Genomic DNA, 20,766 nt, shown 5'->3' with positions numbered 1-20,766 from the left:
TACATTCCCCAGATGTGTGCTCTTCCACATGTTCTACAGATGTATCCCCCTCTTCCCACTGATTATGTGTTTATTCGTGGGAGAGTGTGCCCCAAGTTTATCAAGGAAATGCTCTATTGTTACTTTTCTTGCTATCCTTTTTCAGTAACTGTGTTTGCTTTGAATTGTGGCTTCTAGATTACCAGTAAGAATAAATACATCAGTGGGAGTGGTATAGTATGGTTTTTGACTGATTTTATACTTCCTATAACCCGGGGCAGGTTTTCAGGGAGCCCCACATGTTACACATCTACTATTCTTCATAGTCATCCAATTAGGAAGGAGGATTTGCTTAACTATGCTCAGGGAATGTACTTGCGTTTGTGATGGGAGGGGAGTTGTTTGGGTGTTTGCTGGGAAGAATCTGTTATGTCAAAAATGAAATGTATCAATAAAACAAATACATAGTATAAAGACTTTCAGACTTTATATTTCAAGACCAAATCTGAGTTTTGACAGACCATTTTTTCATGCCAAATGGGTAGTCTGCAAGTGAAGCTCTTTATGAGTCATCTGAATATAAAAACAAACTTGGAACTGCAATTTCTAAAGAACATTTTTATTACACTTGCATAAGTCAAAGCCAGCCAAATGATTCTTGTGCTCAAAATTTCCACCATGAATATTTGTAAATAGAAACAAAGTATGAAAATGCCAGAAAATGCAAGAAAACAATACAAATGACAGAATCTATGTTTTCAGAAAGGAATGGTTACTTTATCCTTATGCAAACCTCAGCATACTTTTTTATAACCTCTGGAAAGCTATAATTTGGATTTCAGAGCAGTAGTTAGGAACAAAATTTGTTTCTCCCTACCCCCTTTCATTTTCATGGAAGACCAAAGGAACTTGTAGGGGCTGAGAAAACTTTTTGATTTCAGAATCAGAAAGCCATATATTAAATCCCATCATGACATAGTATGGCCTTGCCCAGAGCCATACAAAACAGCCACCTTCAAAACATTGTGTTCCTCATCCAAAACCATCACTCTGTACTTCCTTAGTTTTCAGTGCCAAAGACTTACCATGCTCTTCCTTTGGTCATTACTTAAACTATCTGAACTGCTTCATTTTAAAAATATACAATCCAAACATGGAACTGTTTGTTACACTTTCATGCTTGAAGAGGACAGGGGATGAGAAAAAAGGAAAGGGATATAAAGGGATATAAAAAGCAAACATTATACTAAATCAACAAAAAGGAACATAGGTTGAAAAGTTTCTCTCTCCCACATCTTTTGCTTATGCTCTCCCTATTCATAGGATGGATTCCCCCTTTTACCAGTCTCTACTAACTCTGCCAATTGAAATCCCTCCTTCCACCAAGGTCCAGAGTAGAAACTCGCTCCTTCCGTAAAGCCTTTCCTGTTGATCCATATGGAAATAATTTCTCCTTCCTTAAATTTCTTTTGCACTGCCTTAACTTCTCCTTTGCAATTTCTGTATTTTGCCTCATAATCATTTGTATATACCCTTTATCCTGACTATTAGACCATAAGCTTCCCATAGGTTAAGAACTATGTCCTACCTTATCTTTGTGTCCCCAGTGTCTAGCTCAGAGCTTTGCATCTATTAGGCATTTAGTGAATTGGTCTGATTTCACCCACACATTTATTCAACTCAAATCAGCATTAATTTTGAAAAGAGGAGGTGGATAGGGAGAAGTTGGTTTAGGTAGCACCCAGCTTGGACCTTCAGGAAGAGAAAGACTTCAATAGGCATAACTTTGGAAGGAATTTGTTACAGCTGTGCAAATGCAAAAGACTGCAGGACAAAATCAGTGAATGGCAAGGGTATACAAAGGAATAATATAAAATGGGGTGGGAAAGGAAGACAGACTATGGAGGCCCTTAAATGCTAGGCTACAGACTTTGTAGTTTATTCTATAGGCTACCGGGAAAACTTGAGGGCTTTTTGGGAAGAGGGAAGCAAATCTTCTGCCCCTAGAACCTACCTCCAAGCCTTCTCACCTGCAATGAAACCAGTGTGAACTACCTAGAAATGTGGGATCTAAAAAGGATCCATCATATCAATAATCTGTCTAAAACCTTGGACACTGAGTTATTCTATACTCTTCTGCATATTTGGCTTCCCCCGGCCCTGTGGCTGGAAAAATCTCAATCATTCAGTACTTCCAACTGCCCAGGCAAAACAAATAAGCAAAACTAACTCAGCTCCCTTGGTACCTCTCCTTGTGTTCTTATCTTTACCCCTACTGCTCCTTCCATTGTGCCCCTTGGAATCCCAACTCTACTGGAAGTGAACTCCCTTCCCTCCTCCACCTCGAAGGTAATATTCTTTCTGGGTCTTCACTACTACTCAATAATCCTTCTGTTTCACTGTTATTTATCCCCCATTCTTCTTTTTCCACAGTTACTGTTCCAAACCTAATCTTTTTTCTTTAAGCCACCGGTGACATCTCTTCCCCCAGATGGTTTCACCTTTTACTTAGCTGAGAAGACTGAGGTTGTTTGACTTGAGCTTCTCCATACCTACTCTTCAAAACTTCTCAGCTTAATTACTGTGGGGTCTTCATAATTTGTTTTTCGTCTTTCTTCTCAGAGGAACAGGCATCCTTACTCATCACCAAGGCTAATCCCTTTACTTATGGCCCTGATCCCATCTTCTTCTGGCTTTATTACAGCAGCTATCCTTATTCTCTCATTGATTTTCAATTTCTGCTTCCCCCAAGGATTCTTTCTTTTTTTGACCATAAATATGTTCTCTCCCCACATCCTAAACAAACCAAAAAAAACCCCCAATCTTTTCCTTGCCTCTATGCACTCCAGAGGAGGAGCAGCAGAAGGAAAATGACGAAGCAGACCCTGATTCAGTGTCTTCAGACCGTGGAGGATGGGAAAAGGAAGAGGGAGAAAGGACCCAGGGACCATCCTCTCACCTCATTGCCCACCTTATTCCTCATCTCCTCATATGGGAAGCAGGTGAGAATGACTAAGGCCTTTTAAGGAATTATGATCTTTATTTTTCATCTGCTACCAATTAATACCATATGGCTAACGATTTCCCACCACCTGTTTCTTTCCCTACCCCTTAATTAATCACTGGTCATATAGGAGCAAAGAAAATCATTCCTATCTTTTCATCCCACCCTCCTGAATCCTACAGCAACTATATCCCACTCCAATCCTGCCCACTTCTTCCACTATTCTCTTTAGAATTACTGTTCCATAGTAAACAATCTTCCTTCATCCTGGACCTCTTTCTCTCACAGTCTTTCCATCTAATGTACCTCAGTGATCCAGCCAAAATGGCCTCTCTTCTTCACACACGACACTCCATTTCCTCTCCCCGCTCCCAAATCCATGTTTGGAACCTATTCCTTCTTCACCTCTGCCTCATAGAACTCTTTACTTCCTTTAAGATACAGCTCAAGTATCACCTTCTATATGAAACCTTTCCTAACCCTCAGCCCCCACCCCACTGACCTTAATTAGTAAGCCTTTCAGACCTAGACAAATCTAACCAAATCATAAACAAGAAAGAAGTATCCAAATAGAATTTTAGAAAAATTAGAGATGATAGATTTCTGGCAATTAGTAATTGGGATTAGAAAGGAACTTATATACTTCTTAGCTGCATATGGCACCTTTAAAAAAAAAGATTAGAACCATGTATTCGGGTTTAAAGACCTCACCAAAAAAAATCTGGAAGAGCTAAAATACCAAATATACCATTAACTGATCACAATGCAATTAAATTATAGGGCCCTAAAAGAAAGAATTTAAAAGTAATCAGGGAATAGATAACAATCCTAAAGAACTGGTGGATCAAAAAATAATTCTAGAAGTAATAGAAATTTTCAACAAAGAAAATGACAATAATGAGGCAACACTTTTGGATGCAGCTAAAGTGGCTGTGAGGGGAAAATTTCTATCCTTGATCTCCCCAACCCCCAACCCATGCTATTTTACTTCCTCCCATTCTATCTTATAGTTAACTACTTTCCATTGAATGTATTTATTTTCTTTATATTTCTCATGTATGTACTTATATATGTAATTGTATCCCTGTTAGAATGTAAACTTCCTTTTCACTTATCCTATTTGTATTTTAACATCTAACACAGTTCAGGGAATATAATAGACACTTAATAAATATTTGTTGATTGATTGATTCTCTGGATTCTTCATAGTCATTATTTATTGTGGCATAGTAATATTCTATTACATTCGTGTATCATCATTTGTTTAGCCTTTCCCCAAATGATGGTTATCTGTTTCATTTCCTGGTCTTTGCTGCTACAAAATATACTGCTATGAATATTTTGATGCATATTAGACCTTTCTTTCCATCTTTGACCTCATTTGGGTCTATACAGTGGAATCTCTGGGCCAAAGAGTATGGACATTTTAGTTACTTTTTTTAAAAGCATAATTCCAAATTGCTTTCCAGAATAGTTTGGCTTGTTTACAGTTTCAACCATAGGATACATGTACCTCTCTTTCCACAACTTTTCCAACATGACTATTCTCATATTTTATCATCTATGCCAATTTGCTGGGTGTGAGGTAAAACCTTGATTTGCATTTTTCTCATTATTAGTGACTTAGAGTGTTTTCATCTGGTTGTTAATGTTTTTCAATCTTTTCAATAACTTTTTTCATACCATTTAACCACTTATCCATTGTGGATAAGCTCTTGGTCTTATATATTTTAGTAAATTCTCTGCACATCTTCTTTATAAGAGATATTTGGTATATCTTTTGTTGATTATTGATTATTTCTCTTCTTGTTCTCATGTTGATTTTGTTCATTCAAAAGCTTTTCAATTTCATGTTATTGAAATTATTTTTTGTGATTACCTCTATCTCTATGACTATATTTATATAAGATATACGTGTACATATATATCTTAAAAAACAGATCTAATGCTTTTCAAAATAGCACCATCGCTTCTCATTGCCTTACCCCCAATGAACAGAACCCTACCTACAACATGGAAAAACAGGCAAAACAAATGAATACATTAGCCACACCAGTACATGTACCTGGGCAGATAATATAGATGGACACTGAATGAGCTAGGCTCAGAGTGGACTAGAAAAAGAGATAGGGGTCAACCACATCTGGGAAACCGTGAAGTGTTTTTAATGATTTAAGCTGCTTACTTCTTCAAAAACTTACCTTTTAAACTTCAGTTTTCTCCCAGTGATGCTATATAGCTTCATGCTATTTAAAATCATGATTACCACAATTCTAGGTGATTCAAAGGACAATAGAAAAAAATTATGGAGGGGGAGGGGTAAGCCAGATATGGCATGGCAACTATCATACCATACCCATTAAAAGTGGAATAAATGAATGTAGAAAAATCAGTTATTAAAAACTTATTCTGTGCCAAGTATTACACTAAATACTGACACAAAAACAATAGCAAAGATAGACCTTGCCCTCAAGGAGCTTATATTCTAACAGGATGCAATAAAGCATATAGGAGAATGGTGGCCAGGGAACAATATTATGGTTTTGGAAAGTTAAGGGAATGTGAGGGTAGCTATAGGCATAAAAGACATGAAGGCTATGTATAACTAGAAATGGGCTAAGCTGGTCATGTCATAAAGGTCAAATCAATTAATATATGCCTAACAGTCTTTCTGGCAAGTATTTGACTGGCCACCTTATGAAGGGACCCAAGTCACTAAAGTCCCTAGGAACTGTATTTCTTTGTAGCTCAAGAAAAAGTAAGTAATTTGAAGGATCTGAATGGAAGGGCGTAGTTTTCTACTACAGTGGCATTTAAAAAAAATCTCTCAAGAGAGAGTTGATGGAGAACATAACAAGAAAAGGAAGAAAATGACACTTCACCCTGAAAGGTAGACCAGCAACACAGAGGCAGCAGTTGTGGGGACATCAGCAGTTCCTCTTTCCCAAACCCATACTTCCCAGGTGACTGGAGAGGTAAAAGTGAATTGGACAAGCAGCAAAATATAAGACTTTTGTTTTTATTGTGGACTCTCAATAGAGTGGCCAGAGCACTGAGGTAAAAACAGATACACTAAGGGGAATGTGAAAGAACTAGTGGTCCTTATCCCCTTCCTATGCCTTACTTTAGCAAAGTGAGACTAACACCCAGGTCTATGTCCATTTATTCTGTTAAAGACTGCATCTGGCTGATATGGTCCAATTTCTTATAAACTCTTATCATTAGCCTGTACATTTCCTTGAGGTCATTGGTTCAAAGCATGAGGTAGCCACACAGGAGGGTAACCTTTCCTTGGACAGGCCTGGAACTCCAGTCCACTGTCAGACAGTTTTCTCTTTGTAACGGTGCCACAATCACAAACCATTTATATGTTTCATAACTATACTTCCAAGGACAGAATTACTATGAATATAGGCTTTTAAATTTTTCCCATCAGTCTCCAAACTTAACCTATCATGATACTTAGTGTTATATACCTAAAGTGCTTTGTAGACTTAAAGCATTATATAAATAGCAACTACTACTATTATGTTACAATAATAGATGAACAGTCCATGTTCCATACTCTTAACTGTGGTCAATAAAAAAAAAAAACTAAGGGAAGGTCTCCAGTCTGTTGGGAAGATCCTTCCTGTTGGGTTTATAGAAAGATGTGGCCAAAAATCTTGCAGGAAGGGAAGGCGTGGAGGGGCGGAGACCTGGACCACTCCAAGAGTTAATCAATGTCAGAGATCACAGACCAATTAAAGAGATGTTAGGTATGTTAACACAAGCATATATGTATTATTCAAATGTATATATATGCATAAATGTGTTTATACAAATAAAAACTTGTAAAAACCATAATACTGCTTCCTGGCTGCTATTCCCCTATATGCTGTATTGCCTCCTCTTAGAATATAAATTCCCCGAGGGCAAGGACTATCTATGCTTTTTTTTTGGTATCATTAGCACAATGCTTGGTGCAAAATATGTACTTAATAAATGATTTTTCTACATTCATTTATGTTACTTTTAATGGTTATGGCAAGAAGTCATGATGTGGTTGAAGAGCAGGATGACATTTAGTTCATGTTAGTAGTTAAAAGAAAGTGTTCATTTTGCTTAACATGAGACCAAGTTATGCTTTGCGGTGTGTGTGTGTGTGTGTGTGTGTGTGTGTGTGTGTGTGTGTGTGTGTGTACTAGGGTAAGCGAAAAGTCCCTACAGTTGCATTTTTCCCATATGAGAACTTGCTGATTTTAAAACAAAAATAAGCAAGGGAGTGGTTCTAATCACAGCCATCTCACCATCCCCCATCTATTCCAGAATCCCTACTACTTTCCTTTTTTAAAAATATATATTTCAAAAATGTGAACTTAACAATCATTAATAAATAGAACATTTCCATATACAAAGGACTAAAATTAAGATTGCGGATGCTACCCTGTATCTACTATGTAAAGTTTGTTTTTAAAGGATATATGTACTGTCACATAGTAGCACTAACGTTGCTCTTCTTATATACGCCCCTTCTAAAATTCCTTCTGTTCTCTTTTGTGTATTTTAACATCTCATTAATTTTTTCCTTCTCTTGTTTTACATCACTATCAGTATCCTCTATCCTCCCACACAATATTCTTCCTTCCCCCAATAAAACCTTTCCCTTGTCACAAATAAGCATTGTCGAACAAAATAAGTTTGCATTGTATCGGTCAGGTCTGTTGTTGCATCTCCTCTGGGCTCATTCCTCGAACTTACACTGATACTGGTAGGATGGATCTCAGAGGGGTGTATTTCGTATACACTTACAATATATGGATACACGTCTCTCTGGGTGGAACACAAGCTACTTGATGAATTTCCCTTCTGTCTCCGTAGCCCTAGTGCCTAGTACAGTGTCTGGGCAGCATGGTAGATTCTGAATAAATACCTGATTAACTGATTGACGACTGGATGTACTCTATGATTCAGTGAAACTAAAATAGTAGTAGAGATGGGTGGGTCATACTTGCTCTGCCTTTTCTCAAGCTATTTCCTATGCCTGGAATGCTTTCACTTACTGAATTCCTACTCATTCTTTGTTGTTGTTCATTCTTTATTTTTGAAGAGGATCAATGACATCACAAGGTGATGTCTTAATCTGCATATGAATTGAATTTAAGTGAGGCAGAGTAGTACAAAGTCATCAGCTTCACTCTTTCTTCCTGAGTCACTGAAGTCAAGTGGCAAGGCAAAAGTCATGATGACTGGTATTGGCCCGGGGACGTAGTGGATGACTTTGGCCTCTTTGATATCTGACCAAGCTCTAAGTACTTCACAGCATTTGCTTCAGCCACCTTCTTGGCTGTTGGAACAAATTGTTCTTATCTGCCCATTCCACCGGGAGAAGTCTTCACATGCTTGGGGTAGCTAGACCTCTAACTCATTGATGGGTTTGAGGCCTGTCAGTCACCCTCAACCTGGTTTAGCCCATCTGCCAAGAAGTTCAAAGAGGACTAGCACCTTCTGTGTGAGGGCTTGCTGAGCCCATTTCAGGTTTGCTCATCCACCTTTGGTGTCCGCCCTCACCCAACTCTTACCTGTGGCTCCAAGAAGCTGTACTATACTCAATGCATGGAAGTATCATTTAGCTAAGTTATTTAAGAAGAAAGAAAGCATTTTACTATTGTTGGTGAATGTAACTTTCAAGCAGAAAGAAATATAGCCAAGTAAGCCTTTCAAGGAATGATTTTTTTTTACCTTTCTTGTTGTTGTTGTTTTTTTAAGAGAGTGGAGGTAGGGGTGGGATAGCACCTTATAAGCAACCAGGCAGACTTAAGACTGGAGAAACTTGGCATACCTGTTGTGGACATCAGGCCCACACAGCTATGTGATGTTTAGACCCTCACATGAGATTGTTAGTTTGGGTAATGTGTAAGCACTATGTATAAGTAACACTGATGAAGTCTTTGTGCAAAACACTGGGAAAGATAATCAAAAATAGGGTAGTAGCTCTATTGGGTCACCTGCCTGACTCTTTGGAGCCTTCCCAGCATGAAGAAGAGGTTCTTCTCTTTGCCAAGGCAAACCCTTCCGTGTGCACCCTTGACCCAAGTCCATCCCATCTTTTCCAGCCGGTTGCCCCTTCTATCATCCCCACACTGTTCCTATTCTTCAGTGTTTTCTTGTGTACTGGCTGTTCACTAGTTGCTTACAGATACATCCATATCTTCCTGATCCTTAAAAAAGGCCTCACTTGACCCAACCATCTCTTCTAGTTATAATCTCATATCTCTCATTCCCTTCTTTTAAAACCATCTATAGCATACTCACTGCCTCCACTTCTTTTCCTCTCACTTGATTCCAGACCCTCTGTAATTGGGCTTCTGGTTTCATCATTTAACTGAAACTTCTCTCTCTAAATCTACCAGTGATATAACTGACAATGTCCTTTTCTCAGTCCTCATCCTTCTTGACCTCTCTGCTTTCATGCTAGGGAGTTAGACCTAAAGGAGACAGATTTTGTTCTCGAGGAATTTATAGCCTACTGGGAGACACAGCATCTAGAAGATAAATAAACATAAGGTAGTTGGGAGAAAGGGAGGGGAGAGAGAGAGAGAGAGAGAGAGAATGAGAATTTCTATCCCTAACCCGAGTGCCTTGCTCATAACAGACATATGATAAATACCTCTTGAGTTGATTTGAATTTCACAATCCAAGAATCTTAGAACCCTTATGGAAGTCCAAGTTGTGGTCTGCTTTTATACTCTTACATTGCCACTAAAAGGACTTGGAAGGAGTTTGATCGGTTCTGCATTATACTCAATATAGTCTTCCTCTAAATTATTTATTCATCTTAAGTGGCAAGAAAAAAAATGTTTTTCTTTTGAAGAATCCTAGGGAGGGACCGGAGAATCTGTGTCAATGGAGAGACAAATTAATTGTTTAAAATAATAAGCTACAGGAGAGAAAAAAAATCTTCCTAATACAGGACAATTTTTAAAAGTTATTGAACCTACAATTAATACCAACCCTTAATTATTTATACTTGAGAATGAATTTAAATTATATATTTTGGAGCTTATGATCAGATTGGCCTTCCATAGTCTGTACTACAGCACCTAACAATACTGTTCTCTTCATTTATTTGTTAGATAAAATACCCAAACCAGTCCAATCTACAAGGAGAGCATTTACTCAATCTTTAAATTACTTTACTCCTTTATTATGTTGATTCTTGTAGAGCTGGAAAATTATCACTTATTTATCTCTGAGGTTAGAATGAATCCTTGGAATCTTCTTTTCAAGGATTTACTGCCACACTCATCTACTCTATGTAATTAAAAACTAGGAGGACACAAATGGAGTCATTATTTACCCTAGCCCTACAGAAGAACCTGGGATAAGGCTTTACAGCAAATCACTTAAATATTCCCCATCTTTTAAAAGGTAAGAACCAGAAAATTTAGGGAGAGGCCCACTGCTTCAGGGTCATAAGAAATGATGAGAAGTAGGGAAGAAGGGGAGAAGTTAGGACAAAGTGAAACAAGAAGTTCCACTGTTCTCCCTTTCTTTTCCATTTGTGTTCTCTTTCTTTAACAGATGAAGAGTTAGAGTGTATGTAATTGAGCTTTGCACATGCCCAGATCACTTAAGGTGGAGGCAACCATGTGGGAGATGCTAGGGACCTACTTCTGGAAGAAGACATTCTACATTCCTCTACCTTGTGGGTGTTGTGAGGATCAAACGAGATATTTGTAAAAAAAAATGCCCTGCATATATTAGGTGCTATATAAAGTTTATTCCCTTCCCTTGTCATCTTCCCCTCTGAGAAAGAGCAGACAGGTACAAGGAAAACCTTGAGGGTAGTGTCATAGAAACCCAGAAAGGATAGAGTATCCATGACATAAGTCAAAAAAGGATAAGAATTGATAAAAGGCCATTTGATTTGTCAATTAAGAAATCATGTGTAATTTTGGAGAGAGCAATTTCAATTGAATTATGAGAGTAATAGCCAGATTTGAGAGGGTTTAGAAAAGAGTGAGAGGAGAAAAAGTGGAGGCACTGGGTACAGACACCTTTTTTAAAAAACGTTTAGCCAAGAAGGAATGATAGTAATAGAGAGTCTGGACACGTCATTGGGGAGCAAGCAGCAGTCTGACTCCCCCCACCATAATCAGTGGGTCTGAGTGTATGAGAAAGAGTAGCTAGGTGGATAGAGAAATAGTGTGGTTGAGAGGAAGCTCAGTCTCAAGAGTTACAGAAGATGGAAGGAGTGAGAAAGGAACAAATTTCAGATAAAAGAAAGTTTGTCAATTATGGAACAGGCATCCCAGGCGGTACAATGGAAAGGCTGGATATATCTAGAGGAGTACATTGTAGAGGAGAGGTGATGATGATGGGAATAAAGGATTTGAAGAGTAAAGATTGGGTTAGTTTCATGTACATGTAAATAATATTAAACAATGATGCCCATGAAGGTGAGGGCAGGAATGTTTAAATTCACAGTGCTGAGGGCAACCATTCATCAGAATGCTGTTCTACAGTAAAATTTGAAGAGTGAAAGCCAATACTTAGACATTCAGTATACAAAAGAAGGAAAACTATGCAGGACTTCTTCATAGAAATGTACAATAATGAAGAGCTTTGTAGAAGATCAGGAGTGGCAGATATATGTTCTAGATTCAGCATCTGATGAAGGGACATTAGACAGGTAGTGTAAAGGATGATATGCAACAGATAGATTGCTTGATTATGAGACTAGATCCCACAGGACCACATATAGGAAACCAAGAGGTCAAAGATTTGAACGGATAACTCAATGGTCTGGCTTTCTGGAAAGAGACAAGTGAAGATTGGAATAAATGTAGATTCACTCATCCTTATGTTGGGTGAATTTGTACTCTCAATTACACAATTTCAGGCTTGGGATGGACCTCAAAGATTATCTAGTCTAACACATACCTTATGCAAGAATATACTCTACAACATACTCCCACAGGAGTTATCTAGCTTTTGCTTAAAGATCTTTAGTAAGGCAGAATCTATTACTTCCAGAGGCAGCCCACTATACTTGTAGATGGCTGTAGATGTAAGGTTGTCTTTCCTAAGGTGGAGCCTAAATTTGCCTCTGAAACTGCCTGCTGGTTCCAAACAAAAGGAGCTTAATCCTTCTTCCACATGATTTAAAGACAATTATTACTCCCCTCCTCCTCTGTTCCCTGTCCAAGTCTTCTCTTCTCCAAGTTAACATCCTCAGATTCTTTAACCAATTCTCATACAGCATGGTTTTAAGGCCCTTGACCATCCTGGACACCCATCTATAGATGGTCTCCAGCTTATTAATGGCCTTCCTATAATGTGGTACCCAAAACTGAACCTGTAATAGCAGGTATAGCAGGACTGTCACCTCCCTAGACTTGCAAACTATTGTTCTCATCATGGCCTAAAGCTAGGTGCTTTTTTTTAGCCATTTTTTACTTGTATTGAGCTTGCTATCCAATAGAATCAAAGTATTTTTTTTCACTTAAACTCTTAGTATAGTCATGTATTCCCAGTTCTGTACATGTGAGGTTGATCATTTGAAGCTGAGAACAGAAAGTTACATTGATCCACATTAAAGTTCATTTTACAGTTTTTAGCTTATAATTTTAGTCTGTCCAATCTTTTTGGATACTATTATCCATTATATTAGCTCTCTTTGCCATCAGTCTGCAAATTTAATAAGCATGCCATCTAAGCCTTCTTTTATCCATGTGGGTAAAAATGTTGAATGGAACAGAGTGGAGGACAGATCTCCAGGGCATTCTACTAGGAGCTTGCTTCCAGGTTGACATCAATCTAAATGACTCCTATTTGGGTCCATTCATTCAACTGTTCTGATCTATTTAATGCTATCTCTCCAATGTGTCCACAAGAATATGAGGAGATTTTTCTTCAATGCTTGCTGAAATTCAGGAATACTAAATCTATAGCATTTCTCTGATTTACCAGTCTAATAATCCTGTTTAAAAAATAATGTAGTCATCTATATCTTTGGTATGCTCAAATGATAAAAACTTCTCTTTGTTCATTTTCTAGGCTACAAACTCAGAACAGCACTAACTGAAATCTACATGCATCATCCCCCTCTATGGCAGATTCTATTTAGCTCAGGAAACCTAATATCTGAGGTTTACTGCCAATCTAACCTTAACCCAGAAACAAAGTCTAACAAAAGGCTCTCTTAAGACACTGCTGATGGTTAAGTCACATGTAGCTTCATCAAATTCCAACTCAGGGTAGAAGAAACATATCAAAGTGTCTACCTTAACTGCACTTTCTCCAGGACACCAAAAGATCTCGCTGGCAAATGGGGTATCCCTATTCCCTCTGTAAACTTTGATGTATCCAATGATTGTCTGCAGTTGAAAAAAAAGATATAAGCACCCTGGAGTCCAGCAGTGCTTTCAAGGTAACAACAACTCGTTTTCTTAGTGTTCTTTCACAAAAAGAACTCATTTGTGTTTTTTACCTACTCTGAGAGCCATTAGCTGCTTCTGGCTGCTAATTTCATTTGTGTTAGGATGTCCTAATGTAATTGCCTAGTCTCTTTTGGCTACTCTGGAAACTCTGATAAAAACCAGAATGTAAATCTTCCTTTCCAATATATTAAATTTAACATTACTAAGAATAAACAGACACCTTTCTCTTGGGCAAAAATAATATTTTTAGCACATGAATTGATTCTAAAACATAATCGGTAAGCAATTAAAGTATGACAGTATTCTCAGCATCATCCAGACCTAAATTTGTATTTTTAACCTACAATCTAGTACGTGGTCTGTGGCCTTGTCAAGGATTTTGAGGACCTCACAATGACTTCCCCTTCATGTCTGAGTACCTCAGTTCTAGGAGAGATAATGAATGGATGAGAAGGGAAAGAAAAAAATACAAATCAAGGGATAAACACTGACATGATAAAAAAAATAGAATTTTAACTAGAAAATTCTCTGAAGAGAGACCAAAGAGTTTTAAAATATGGGAATAATGTAAGTACCTCAAATATCCTTTTGTTTCATATAATAAAAAATTATTAGAGTATTGATAAGGGAAGCATAATTAGGAGACCAGAAGATACAAATAGACCTATATTAGCTTCAACTACATCTCTATAATAATAGCCAATGAGGAGATGAATTTGATGATAGAGGAATTTAAAGTTCATTATATAGATAACAGCAATATAATGATTCTATGCATCAGAAACTATTCTACAATGAAACAGAAGCCTATTCAACTTGAGATTACAGGGAGGCAAACCTTTATTTGAGATTTTGCATCTGCCTATAGAAGGGGCAGATTTATACATTAACTACTCTGCGAGAGGGGTAGGGAGATCTCTTGGTTCAGTAAGAATATGCCAGGACAGGACAGGTGTCCTACATATGGAGTGCCATGTTATAAGTCAGTGCCTTTGCTAAAAGCTAATTGAGTCAAATGGCTGATTGTTAGTAGGAAGCATGCCAGTGGGGACTTGTGAATAAAGGTACTATGAATCTAGTTTCTCACAGTTAACCCCTAGAATCCTGAAAGTAATAATACCTGCCACCCTCTAGGGACTCAATCTGTGACTTCCAGAGGTAGTTGGGGAAATCATCTCAGAGAAAATTCTAAAGAAGGATGATTTGATTGTCTTAGACTAATGAGGTTCAGAGCTGCCTTTTCATACCCATCCTATAAAAGGCAATTGAAAGGCTTTGGTCAGAAAAAAAGACAGTAGGAAAATCTGCTGGAAGAGAAAGAACACCAGCAGGTTGAAGACTAAAGCATGGAGGGGTTTGGGGGAGAGGGAGACTGTGTGTCTCTACATAGCCTTCTTCTGGAAGCTGCTCAAAGTAGCCTCAAATTGCCAGAAGCAGAACAACATTGCAGTTGTATGTGTTCTCATCCATATGGCTCAAGAGGCAGCAGTCGAACTTCTTAACCACATAGCCCCAGGAGAAAATGGAATCCCATGACTCAACCAGCATCCTGGACAGAAGCAGGATTTCTGTCGGGTGTGCTGAATTCTGGGAGAGTTCTGGGTCTCAGATTCTAGAAAGGGAAAGGGAGTAGGAAGGGAATAAGCATTTATTAAGTGTCTACTATATACCAGGAACTGTGCTAAGTGCTTTGCAAATATTATCTCATTTGACTTGAGAGTGATGAGCTGGAAAAGTAGTAAGAGATTGAACCACAATACGAAGAAGTTAAAATCTGTACTTTTTTCTCCAGTAACACCACAAGTTATTCAGATTGTGCAGGTCTGATGAGAACAGGTGGAATGTCTCTTAGTAAATCCAATTTTATTTTCTATCTGGGAGGAGCATAGACCCACAGGGTAAGTACCAAAAGGTTAGCAGCCTTTCTAGGTGCCTAGAGTGATAGATGGGACTCAGCAGAGAAGAAAATTGCATCTACTGCAATCTGATATGCATTACCTAGAAGACTTCAACGGGAGCTGGGGACCTTTTAGATCATATACTACAGAAATAAGCTACATTCCCAAATGAAACTCTGAAAATGAGTAAAATGAACAAAAAAGAGATGTCTGAAAGGTTCTGTTGAGGTTAGGATGAAGTCCAGGAACCCCAAAACCGGAGTTCCCAGACAGGGTGGTTGAGGGGGGCTACCCCTCAAGAGCCAGCGTACTGGAGAAGGTGAAGGCTGTCTGGAATGAATTCACGGACTCAAGCATTCTTTAAGTCAAGGTGGCTAAGATTTATTATGCTTTTCAGAGGGCAAGAGTTCTTAGAGAACCTGCAACCTTACAGGGGTGCAGGTAAAGTTTATACAGGTTAAAATTTAGTAAACCATGCGCCAAATATGTTAAATAGGTGATTCAGGGCGGGATTAGGGAGTGGTTAAGGAGTGGTCAGTTCTTAAAGGAATGTGTACTTTTTGTATCTACTGCGCAGGTATATTACCCAGAGTTCACTGGGAAATAGCCCAAAGGACAAGCTACATGGAGGTGTGTTTGTAGGCCTGAAATGTCACTAAATCAACTACCAGTCAGGTCTGATTGGGAAATACCCAGGCTGCTACCATCAATGTCTTGTTAGACAAGATAAATGTAAGGAAGTATACATATGTCTAAGTCTAAGGTGCACATGATAGGTCAGTGAGTAGTGAATATCTCTATGACCCAGTACACAGCCAATGTAGCCAGTACATAACTAGCTCAAACTAATAAATTCTATAGGCGCAGCTGGCTACTATATCAGGAAGAGAAATAAACATTTTGCTAGGGCATGCTGTCCTGCTTTGCTAGAGAGAAACTGCTAAGAGGACAGTGTTTTGAGGCTAGGGAGAAATGTGATTTTGGAATTGGGATCCAAGCACAGGCACCTAAGCACTACATCAGTTCCAAGATTGAACCTGGTCTGCTTAAGTCCAGTTTGAGTTCTGTGCCACAGGTTATATCTTAGCTTTTGACTTCTCAAAATACTTAGCATCTCATATCTCATAGGTTGTAATTTAGACCTTTGAGAAAAAAATCCTCCCAGACTTGTGAGTTAGCAGTTTTCAATTTATTTTTTTCACGTAGGCCTTATGGAATCCTAGAAATTAGAAGGGACATCGGAAGTAATTTAGCTGGATCTTCTACCTCATGAGAATGTGGTCAGTCATGTTGAGCTGAGGGTGTTCTGTATGACTCATTCCTCATCATAAGTACATTAGAAAAGCATCTAATCAAACAAAAAGCAAAGGCAAATGGATTCAGGAGTGTTCTTATGAGGAAACAGAATGTAAAGCCAGAAATGTAGAGGCACTTTGCTAGAAATGAATCATCACTGAAAAAGAGAAGAACAGAAACACCCACTGATTTCATTATTTCTTCCATACGGGGGAAAAAAACGCAGACCAAAAAATTTCCTCTATTTTACAGCAGAGAACCAGAGGATGTGGAGAGTAGAGTGGGAGGAAAAAGGGCAGTTTTCTTACATATTGTATAGTGATTTAAATTAGGAATCTGAATCTGGATGCTCCTACCCTTAATTTCAGGTAGTTTAATTGTTAAGAGCCACTGATTAGTGAATTTCTTGAAATTGAGTGATTCCTAAGCTGGAAAAGGGATCAGCCATGGACTTCTCAGCCTATAACAATCAACAATTTGCCATGATATTTGCTATCTGAATTGATAGTTAATTTATGAAATTAAATGAGGTCAGGTACTGGGGGACAGGCATGCAAGTTCTTTGGTTACTGGCTAGGAAAGATCATAACATCAGGAAACAAGGTTGTAATCCCACTTTAATAACCACAGAGGGTATAGCGGCAAATAGCACAGAAAGCACAAATTAAAGCACCAAAAGGGGCATCAGGGCAGACTGCTTGGGGACAGGCAATGAAATGGTAAAGGAAGGCAGACGGGTGAAGAAGAGGATGAGGAGGGAGAGAGGCAGAAAGTACCACTCATGTAGCTATGGATTAGAGTTGGGAGCACTAGACATCATGGAGGTGTGGAAGAGTGCTGGAGGCTGGGAGCATAGGTGTTTGAAGTATCATTTTTATAGGTTTTTGGGTGGGTGGGGAACAGACTCATGTTTGTGCTACCTTGAGATTAGTTCATTCAAATAACCAAATAATTTCAAAGTTCTTGGTAAAATTTTAAAGTGAATGTGTCCACATCATCTCAACATTATCAGCATGATTTGGTGATCTTCTGGTTTTTATTGTAGAGATCTAGAATTTGTCTGGGATTTACATATTATAGAACCAAAAAGGCCTAAGAGCAGAATCTAGATGGCTTCCCCTGATTCCATACAAATCACCAGGATGTGAATTTTGGTTAGTATATGATATAATTTGTAAATTATGATCCTTTATCTTTGGGACAGTTAGTATGTGACTTTGAGATTCTCCTTTGCAATCTTATTTCCTGCTATTGCCCCCTTATGCTGGCTACTTACAAACCTAATTACTATACTAACTAGAAGAGGGAGAGGAGTGGTCAGGAGGATCAGAACAAGATAGAATTTAAACATAAATTATGCAGGCTCCCCACTCCACCTCACTCCACCCCCTGTATCCCTCTCCCCAACCCTGAAAAGGAAGTATAAAATATTTCTTCCTCCTATCTTGCATTTTTCCCAATACTTGAGTTTGGCGTTTATCAATTTTATGTCTTCACAAGACCAAATTCTTTTGTAAAAAATGTCAAAAGGAAATATACCAGAAAACAACAGAAAGATGTATAATTTAATCCAACAAATATTGTTTAAATGCCAAGCTAAGTTCCAGGCATACAAAGACAAACAAAACACTCCATTATCTCTAGGAACTTACATTTTATTGGGAGAAATGCAACTCATTTACAGACAAAGTAGAGAGTGAGGACACATGAAAGATTAGAGAGTCTTTGGAATATTTGAAGAAAGAGAATACTAATAGCACAACAAGTGATTCAGATCTTACATTTTATAATAGATTCACTGTACATAAGATTAAATGTAGGAAGGGGAATAATTCTTATGTTGACTATTTTTAAAAAAAAAAACCTCAAATTTCTAAATTTTTCCAGAGATGTTATTTGTTTTTTTTTTTTAATGAAAGCAATTTGAAATTATTTTGGTTCCTGTAGAGAGAATTTAATTTTTTAAGGCATCACTGGAAGCAAATTGCTTTAAATTAGTTTTCCCTACAGGGTAACCTAATGTAAGAAACAATATAAATTCACATTCATTACCAAAAAAATGTTTTGCATACAGTGACTGGACCCAGAAACTGCATTAAGAATTCCATAATATAAACTGCATGGGAGGTAGGCAGTGCTGGGATATGGAAGGAAGGTCATTTTGGGGCCAGTTTCATTATACAATGACAGCTTAGTTCTTGGGCCTAACTGAAAAATAAGAATGTGTTCAATTCAATTCAATGAATAGTTTTTAAATGCCTACTGTGTGCTAGGCCAAGGATGGGGAACCTGTGGCCTTGAGGGCACATGTGGCCCTCTAGGTCCTCAAGTGCAGCCCTTTGACTGAATCCAAACTTCACAGAACAAATCCCCTTAATAAAAGGATTTTTTTCTATAAAACTCAGACTCAGTTAAAAGGCCACACCCACGGACCTGGAAGGCTGCATATGTCCCCAAGGCCACATGTTCCTCACCCTTATACTAAGCACTGGAGGAAAAAGACATAAATAAAATGGTCCCTGTCTTCAAGTAGCTTACAGTCTAAAGGTAGCTAGGGAGGAGACATGGGTTGGGAGGACAACAACAGGAGCATAAATCAACTAAGTACAGGGTAATTTGAAGAAGGAGAAAGACTAGCCATTAGGAGAACCAGGAAGTGGCATTTGAGCCGAGCCTTAAGGAATGATCTACATTCTCAGAGGCAAAAGTGAGAAAGCAGAGCACCCCAGGTATGGTAGGTAGCCTGTTTTAAAAAGAAGACATAAGAGATGGAATCCTGAATCTGAGGAAAAACTAGTAGGCTGGTTTGGTTAGAATATAGAGTGAATAAAATGAGTCACATGTAGGAGGAGCTGGAGCTTAGTTGTGGTGGGTTTTAAATGTCAGAGTGAAGAGTTTATATATTATCCTAGAGGCGTTAGGGAATCTTCTCCCTTGAATACTGTGTTTAGATGTGGGGATGACAACTTAAGAAGAACATTGATAAGCTAGAGAGCATCCAGAGAAAAGAAACCAATATGGTGAAGGGCCATGAGTACATGTCATATGAAGATTGATCAAATGAACTAGGGATGTTTAGCCTATAGAAGAGAAGACTCAAAAGGGGACATAATAGCTGTCTTTAGGTATATGAAAGGTTATCAAGTGGAGGATGTATTAGGCTTTTCCTTTGGGCCCAAGAGGACAGAGCAATGGGAGAAAAGTTGCAAAGAGGCAAATTTAGGTTTGGTATCTAATAATTAGAACTGCGCAAAGTAGAATTGGCTGCTTGGGGAAGTGGTGGGTACTCCTTCTTCGGAGGGCTTCGGTCACAGACTTGATACCCCTTTGTTAGGTGTGTTATAGCAAGGACTTCTTTTGCGCATGGGTTGGACCCAATGACAGCTGAGGCCCTTAAGATCTGTGATTCTGGGCCCCTGAAGATCTTTGAGGGGAGTGATAGACCTAATCCTTTAGGATAGCAAGGATCCTTCTAGAAGATTCTGACTTTATTATTGATTTGAAACAGCTTTTCAGTGTCATCAGATGGTCTTTTTGTTGTTCCTCACACATGACGTTCCATTTCCTGTCTCCATTGCCTTACAAATCTGTCCCCTATGACTAAAACTCACTCCCTTTTCTCCTTCAGTTCTGAGAATCCCTAGTTTCTTTCAAAGTTCAGCTCATGTCACTCCCTATAGGGAGCCTTTCCTAATCTTCACAGTTGTTAATGTCTTCTTCCTCTCCAATTTCTTTGTATTCAATTTGCATACATTTTGTATTTATTTGTATATACATGTTACTTCCTCTTAATATAATTTCCTTGTTTTTCTGTATCCCCAGCATTTAGCACAGCACCCCAAAATTATTCACGATTGTTGAATGAATGAATGAATGAATGAATGAATGGATAATTATCACAATAGCCCAGTTAGAGTACCCTAGGGACAGCACAGAGAAGTTATAAATAGATCCCATGTTACAAGTGATCACATCAGTACAGGTATTATCCAATTAGCTCCACTTTCTTTTCATATGGTTGGATTTTCATTTGAAATCTACCTGTTCATTAACTTTGACAACTTACCTATTGGGGAATGACTCATATATTTGAATCAATTCAATATATAGCTCATATATAGAATGCTGTAACAGAAATTTGATACAAAGATTTTTTACCCCAGGT

Source organism: Trichosurus vulpecula, chromosome 4 (genome assembly GCF_011100635.1).
Source record: "Trichosurus vulpecula isolate mTriVul1 chromosome 4, mTriVul1.pri, whole genome shotgun sequence".
In the NCBI taxonomy this organism is placed as follows: Eukaryota; Metazoa; Chordata; class Mammalia; order Diprotodontia; family Phalangeridae; genus Trichosurus; species Trichosurus vulpecula.
This window is presented reverse-complemented; position numbering follows the sequence as displayed.